Source organism: Zalophus californianus, chromosome 6 (genome assembly GCF_009762305.2).
Source record: "Zalophus californianus isolate mZalCal1 chromosome 6, mZalCal1.pri.v2, whole genome shotgun sequence".
NCBI classification, from domain to species: Eukaryota; Metazoa; Chordata; class Mammalia; order Carnivora; family Otariidae; genus Zalophus; species Zalophus californianus.
This window is the reverse complement of record NC_045600.1, coordinates 10,524,570-10,532,036: the sequence shown is the minus strand read 5'-3', so window position 1 is coordinate 10,532,036 and position 7,467 is coordinate 10,524,570. Positions and strand designations below refer to the sequence as shown.

The 7,467-nt window shown below is 45.4% G+C and overlaps 1 long non-coding RNA gene across 1 annotated transcript; it reads right to left on the bottom strand.

Annotated features, from left to right (window-relative positions):
• Positions 1–4,236: 4,236 nt before the first annotated feature.
• Positions 4,237–6,806, bottom strand: LOC113910208. Its single transcript, XR_003515964.1, has 3 exons — positions 6,557–6,806; positions 5,915–6,052; positions 4,237–4,573 (listed from the first exon to the last, which is right to left on the bottom strand). It is a non-coding gene; the product is annotated as an uncharacterized LOC113910208 (long non-coding RNA).
• Between the last annotated feature and the right edge of the window lie 661 nt (positions 6,807–7,467).

Genomic DNA, 7,467 nt, shown 5'->3' with positions numbered 1-7,467 from the left:
TTATAAATCTTTTCAAAGACTTAAAGGAAAAGATGGTCTGATTGAGTAAACAGATGAGAAATCTCAGCAGAAATGGAAACAAAAGAACCATGTGAATGTTTTAAAACTGAAAAATACAGTTTGAAATAAAATTACACATTCACATTCACTCTCCAACATCAGATCCGAGAAGCAGTAAACTTGAATTCAATCCACAAAAATTATCCTATTTGAAGAACAAAGAGGAAAAAACAATTTAAAACAAATTAACAGTACCTCAATGACCTCTGAGTCAATATCAAGCAGTGTAACACACATGTACTTAGAGTTCCAGAAGGCATGGAGAGAGAAACTAAGGCAGAAAAATATCTGAAGAAATACTAGTTGAAAATTCCCAAATTTGATGAAAAATATTAATTGACAGATACAAGAAGCTCAGCAAGACCTTGAAAACCACACCTAGAAACAACTTAGTCAAACTTTTGAAAATCAAAGATAAAGACCAGAATCTTAAAAGCAGCCAGACAAAAACAACACATCACACACAGAGGAACAACAAAAATCAAGGCTGACTTCTCATCAGAAACGGTGGAGACCCAAAGGAAAATGGAATAGGATCCTTAAGGCAGAGAAAGAAAAAAATAAAGCATCAACATAGAATTCTGTATCTTTCAAAAATATACATGAACTCAAAGTAATTGAAAGCAGGGACTCAAACGGATATTTGTACACTCATGTTCACAGCAGCATTATTCACACTAGCCAAAAGGTGGAAACACCAAAGTGTCCATTGTGAACGAATAGATGCACACAATGTAGTATATCCAGACTATGGAGTATATTATTCAGCCTTAAAAAGGAATGAAGTACTGATCCCTGCTATGACGAGGATGATCTTTGAAAATATATGCTAAGTGAGATAAGGCATATGCAAAAGGACAAATATTGTATGATTCCACTTATATGAGGTACCGACTAGGCAAGTTCATAGAGACAGAAAGTAAACTAGAGGGGCTGGCAGCCAGTGGAAGACATGGGGAGTTATTGCTTAATGGTTACATTTTTTTATTTCGTGTGTGATGAAAAGGTTCTGGAAATAGTAGTGATGGTTGCACAACATTGTGGATGTAATTAATGCCACTGAATTATACATTAAAAATGGCTAAAATGGAAAGTTCTGTGTTATAACTATCTACCACAGTTTAAAAAATCAGTACGTCATAGACCAAAAAACCACTATACACTTTAAATGGGTGAATAATGTGGTATGTGAATTGTCTCAATACAACTGTTAAGAGCAAGGGGAAAATAAAGATATTTTCAGATAAATGAAAGCTGAGAAAGTTTGTCACCACCAGACCTGTACTACAAGAAATACTATAGGAAGTTCTTTAGGCTGAATGGAAATAAATCTCCAGGGAAATTCAGATCTGAAGATGTGAATGTGAGCAGCAGAAATGATAGAGATGTAGGGGCACCTGGGAAGCACAGATGGTTGAGTGGCCAACTCTTGGTTTCTGCTTCTGTCATGATCTTGAAGTCATGGGATTGGGCCTCGAGTCGGGCTCCATGCTCAGTGCAGAGTCTGCTTAAGACTGTTTCTCCCTCTCGCAGCCCCTCCCCCCGCTCGCTCTCTTTAAAATAAATAAATAAAATCTTAAAAAAAGAAAGAAATGATAGAGATGTAAGCAAATATAACATACTAGCTTTTATTTCTGTTAATTTTTTAAAAAACACATCACAGTGGTGCACCTAGGTGGCTCAGTTGGTTAAGTGTCTGCTTTTGGCTCAGGTCATGATCTCAGGGTCCTAGGATGGAGCCTGTGTCAGACTCCCTGCTCTTTGGGGAGTCTGCTTCTCCCTCTGCCCTTCCTCCCACTTGTGTATGCTCTCTCTCTCTCTCTCTCTCTCTTAAATAAATAAATAAAATCTTTTAAAAAAGAGACATCACAGTTTAAGGCAAAAGTAATATCATTGTAATATCAGGTTTATCTGTGTCAAAGTAAAGTATATGGCAATCATATTCATAAAGGATAAGAAAGTAAATATAATTGGACTCTTATGATGTTTTTAAATTTGAGAAATGTGAAGAGAGAAATATGAAGTGGTGCAATATTGATTCTAAGTGGACTGCGGTAAGTGAAGGTTGTATATTAGAATCCACAGAACAGGGGCACCTGGGTGGCTCAGTCATTGAGCATCTGCCTTCAGCTCAGGTCATGATCCCAGAGTCCTGGGATCGAGCCCCACATCGGGCTCCCTGCTCCGTGGGAAGCCTGCTTCTCCTTCTCCCACTCCCCCTGCTTGTGTTCCCTCTCTTGCTATGTCTCTGTCTGTCAAATAAATAAATAAAATCTTTTTTAAAAATATCCACAGAATAGCCAGTAACAATAAAGACAAGAAGTATGGCTAAAAATGCAGTAGAGGAAATAAAATAGAATGTTAATAAATAAAATCAATGCAAAAGAAAGCAGTATAAGAGAAACAGAAAAGCAAAAAAGCTGAGATAAGTAAAAAAAATTAGCAAGATCATAGGCTTAGACTCAACCATGACAATAATTATACTAAATGTAAACGGATTGAACACGTGAATTAAAAAGCAGAGATTGTCAGGCTGGACAGAACAGCAAGACCCAACTATATGCTGTCTATAAGAAATTCACTTTAACTATAGAGACACAGGTTAAAAGTTAAAGGAGGGAAAAGAGGTACCAAATATAGGCTAACCCAAGGAAAGCTGATATGTGACTGTCTTAATAGTAGACAAAGTAAACTTCAGAGCAAAGAGCATTATTTGGGAGAAAGAAAGAGTGACATTTCATAACGATAAAGTGGGCTATATAACAGAAAGAGAGCAACCATAAATGTGCTGGCACATGGTAGCTTCAAGATGCATGAAGCCAGAAAAGAGAACTAAAGGGAGAAGTGGTGCATCGCAATCCGAGTTGGAGATTTTAACATGTGTTTCTCCGTAATTGATAACACAACCCCGAGGCCAATCTGTGGCACTGGGGGACCTGGGGATGTCTAGGTGCTACCCCTTGGGATGAGCAGGGGATGAGTAAACTATTATCATGACCCAGCTGGGTACCAGCTACTGTGTCAGGGTCAGCCCACTGAATTCTCCCCAAGATCCTGCTAGTTCATTTGTTCCTGCCTCATAGATAATAGTGTCCCACTACCACTCGAGGAAGTTGAGCCTAGGAGAAACAAGGCAACTGGGCCCTGTTGTAGAGCCAGTGAGTAGTAGAGACCAGATAGGAATTGAGATCTATCCCTTATCTCCTGTTCTTTCCACTCCCGTGATGCCCCAGGGACCCTGCCACAGCACTCACTTACCTTCAAAGCTCTAATGATGGCCCCCAGCGATTGTCAGACAGGGATTTACAATGAAGATATACTTATAAGTAGAAGCCCAAAAACATTAGGTAATGAACACAACTGCAGGACACAAGGTATTCAAATTGACCAGGAGAGCCATCACATCCTCAGGCTGAGCCCCGGGGCCCCTCTCCCAAAGGTATCCAAAGGAGACCGTGCTGATGCTACCAAGGTCAAGGTCAATGGCCTGCTTAGACTTCCTTTTCATAGGAGCTACTTCTCCTCTTTCTCTTTTGTATTCTTCAATGATCTGACCCAGTGACATCATGCACCCAGCACTAAGAAGCCCAGCTTGGGGAATAAAGGGAAAAAAGGAAGTGATATTCCTTATTTTTCCCCATTGTCCCATGCCCTGCTCCTTACTGGTCTCCAATGCATGCATATTTTTTTATTTTAATCTGAAATCTGGATGTTTTTGTTAAGAATCATCTGTATAGATAATGAAGAAAGAGCTACCAGTCCCACCACCAGAGACCAAAGAAATTAGAACAATCGGCAGATTATAAAATCAGCAGAGAAACACCTTTTCCGCTCACTCTTTCCAGGATATATACCTCCCCTTGTACACTCACATGGCATGCTCAGCATGCATTCATATGCACACTCACTCACACACTTGTCTACACGCAGGCTTCTACACCGGTCGGCATTCACGCAGGTGTGTGCACACACGGGCATGTACGCATACACAAAGACACACACATGCTCACGCCCTCATTCACACGTGTGGAAATATAATCAGGGTCTATCCCAGCTTCAGGAAGACCGTGGGTTGACTTGACTTGTACTCATGAGTTTTTGATCATGCCTTCACCAGCAGGAAAATCATGAATTATTTATTGAATTATTCAATAATTAATAAAAGTCATCACAAAAAGCTCAGCTGAGAGAGAACCCTGTAAATAATTCCTCACTGTTGTTGGCATGTGTTTGTGTTTGTCTGTGGGTATGTTAGAAGGGAAGAGGTGACAGTTCAGACAAAGCCTTCAATCTTAAATTATCTTTAAAATATGCTGCCATAAGCCATAAGCCCTGACTCAGTTTACTGGCTTTTTGTTTCTTCATGCCGTCACAGCTGCCAGAAAAGGAAATAACCACATGCTTGCTTCCTCTCTGCAAGCTTGCTCCTGGCTTCGCTCCTGATGGACTGTGTGGCCATTGTTTCACTGAGATTTACCTCGGAGACTCTTTAAATATGCCACGAAAGGGCAATCTATAATAAGAGAAAAAGACAAATAGCTAATAAGCTTATGAAAACATGTTTCACTTCGCCATGAATCAAAGAAATGGAAAAGCTCCTAGCACAATAATGAAATACTCCTCTTTCCTATCAAATTAGCAAGGATTTTTTTTATTGTTTTATTTTATTTTTTTTAAGATTTTATTTATTTACCTGACAGAGAGAGACACAGCGAGAGAGGGAACACAAGCGGGGGGGGGGGGGGGAGGGAGAAGCAGGCTTCCCGCCGAGCAGGGAGCCCGAGGCGGGGCTTGATCCCAGGACCCTGGGACCATGACCTGAGCCGAAGGCAGCCGCTTAACGACTGAGCCACCCAGGCGCCCCTAGGATTTTTTTTTTTTTTTAAATGACATGCCAATTTCTGGTGATGGTGCATGGGGACAAGAAGCCTCTCTCTGAGGTTGCGGGGATGGCGAGAGCTGGGGCAACTGTTTTTGGAGAGCAACTTCACAATATGCTTCCCATGTCACTTGAACATGTTCATATGCCTTCATCCGCATCCACTTCGGGGACTCAGTTCTGAGAAACTAGTGCACGCAATATCAAAATGGCTTCGAGTGCAAGGATGGTCACCAAGTGGAGGGCCTTGATCCATAGTCTGGCCGCTCGCCCGAGCCTCTGGGTGCCCTGGGCGCCTCCACCATGCCCCCCAATCTTCCCACACTCCTCTAGGCCATCCGAGTCAATAATGTCACACTTGCCCTCTGTCCCACGTGTTTTCCCGGTTCTCTCACTCAGTCGGTGGCCTTGCCTCACCCAGGAATCAAGGGGATGCACCTGCCTTTACTGTCCTGCCCTCCAAGCAACCAGCTGTGCACTCTGTACCCAAACTCTTTACCTGCCCTCCAGCGACCACAAAGCAAAGGTCCTTGTCTCGTGCTGGGTCCCCTGCCCTCTCACCTGTCAAGAACTTTGCAAGCATCGCCAAGCTTTAAAATGTCCTCCTCTGACTCCACATCCCCTCCAGGGGGCACCCATTTCTCTGCTCCTCTTCAGGAGGACATTCTAGAACATTCTGGAAAGCTCAGCGGAGCCAGGACCTGAAGGCAACTGTCTGACTCCAGCCAGAGTGTGCAAGCCCCTGTTTGTTTTTAATGAGGTTAAATCCACATGACTTAAAGTCAACTTTTCAAGAGAAAAACTTGGTGGTATTTAGCTGATTTACAATGTGGTGCCACCACCCCTTCTACTTACTTCCAAAGCATTTTCCTCACCCCAAATAAAACCCCAAACTCATTAAGCAGTCGCTCCCCATTCTCCCCTCTCCTCAGCTCCAGGCAGCCACTCATCTGCTTTCTGTCTCCACAGACTTACCCATTCCGAACATTTCATATACGTGGTATCGTACAGTATGTGACCTTTTGTGTCCGGCTTCTTCCAGTTAGTTTTCAAAGTTCACAGGTGTTGTAACTTGCACCAGGACTTCATCCCTTTTTCTGGCTGAATAACGTTCTGTGTATGGAGAGAGCACCGTTTGTATACCTGTTCATCCGTGGGTGGGCATCTGGATTGTCTCCACCTTTTAGCTGTTGTGCATAGTGCTGCTATGAACATGTGTGTATTTGGGTGTTTTTAAAGATTTATTTATTTGAGAGGGGCAGGGTCAGAGGGAGAGGGAGTCCCAAGCAGACTCCTCGCTGAGCACAGACCTGGGCTCAATCTCACCACCCTGAGAATATGACCTGAGCGGAAATCAAGAGTCTGTGCCTTACCCGACTGCACCACTGAGGTGCAGGGAACATGTGTGTATTTGTACTTGGCTAGAATCTCTTTTGCATTCTTTCCTACCCATACCTAGGAGTGGAGTTGCTGGGTCACGTGGAATTCTGGGTTAACCTTCTGAGGGGCCTCCAAACTGTTTCCCTGCAGCAGCTACACCGTGTTACATTCCCATCAGCAATGCAGTGGAGTTCCCATTTCTCCAAATCCTGGCTGACACTTGGGGTGCCCTCTTACCCATGATCTCATTTAATCCTCCATCCGACAGAGCAGAGCAGGTAAACTTGCTCAAGGTCATCCAGCCGGGAACCTGCAGATGCCTACTCAGACGCGTCAGAATCCCAAGGCGCTCTGGCTCCACCCACCCGCGCGGTTCCCCAACAAGTCCACATTACCACCCCCTTGCGTGGTTGTATCATAACCTTGAAGGCTGCCTTTTCCGTGAGAGCCCTTCCCCCAGCTGGCTGGTAAGCCTGGTGCTGGGGGAAGTAGGAAGGGAGGGCCCTTAGGAACACCCCCCCCCCCCCCCCCCCCCCCCCCCCCCCCGCCCTGGGTGTGAGCGCACAGCATGGGGGAGGGGCGCTGCTGGCTGGGGCTGGGCCCTCAAGAGCGGCGGAGGGAGGGCCAGCAGCCGGGACTTGGTGTCTGAATTTCGTGGGTTCCAGCCCAGGCCCTGCCACCACCAGCCGTGTGACCGCCAGCCAGTGGTTTTGCCTCTCCGAGCCTCGGCTCCTCATTTATTAAAGCAGGATGACCTGTGTCGACTCACTGAGCTGCGGTAGTGACTGCTCTCGGGTGCGTGCCAGGCACCCTTTATGACTTAGTCCTGCCGACGGGGAAAATGAGGCATGGGGTGTGTGGGTCGGGGGTGTGTGTGGGGGGAGCCAGACTGGAAATGCGCTGTTGGACTCCAAGGCTGGCTTCCTGACCACCGCCTTGGTACACAGCAGGCACTCAGAAGGTGCTCCAGGGCAGCAAAGGTGGAAGCCAGAGCCTGGGGCAGAGCACGTGACGGTGGCACTGTGACACTCAGAGGCCGTGGGCGGGGCGGCACTTTCCCCCCAGCACCTGCCACAGGCGGGGCTGAGGGCGGTGGCGACAGCAAGGTAGCTCCTGACTCAGTCACCGTGCAGCCTGCATGGGAACTC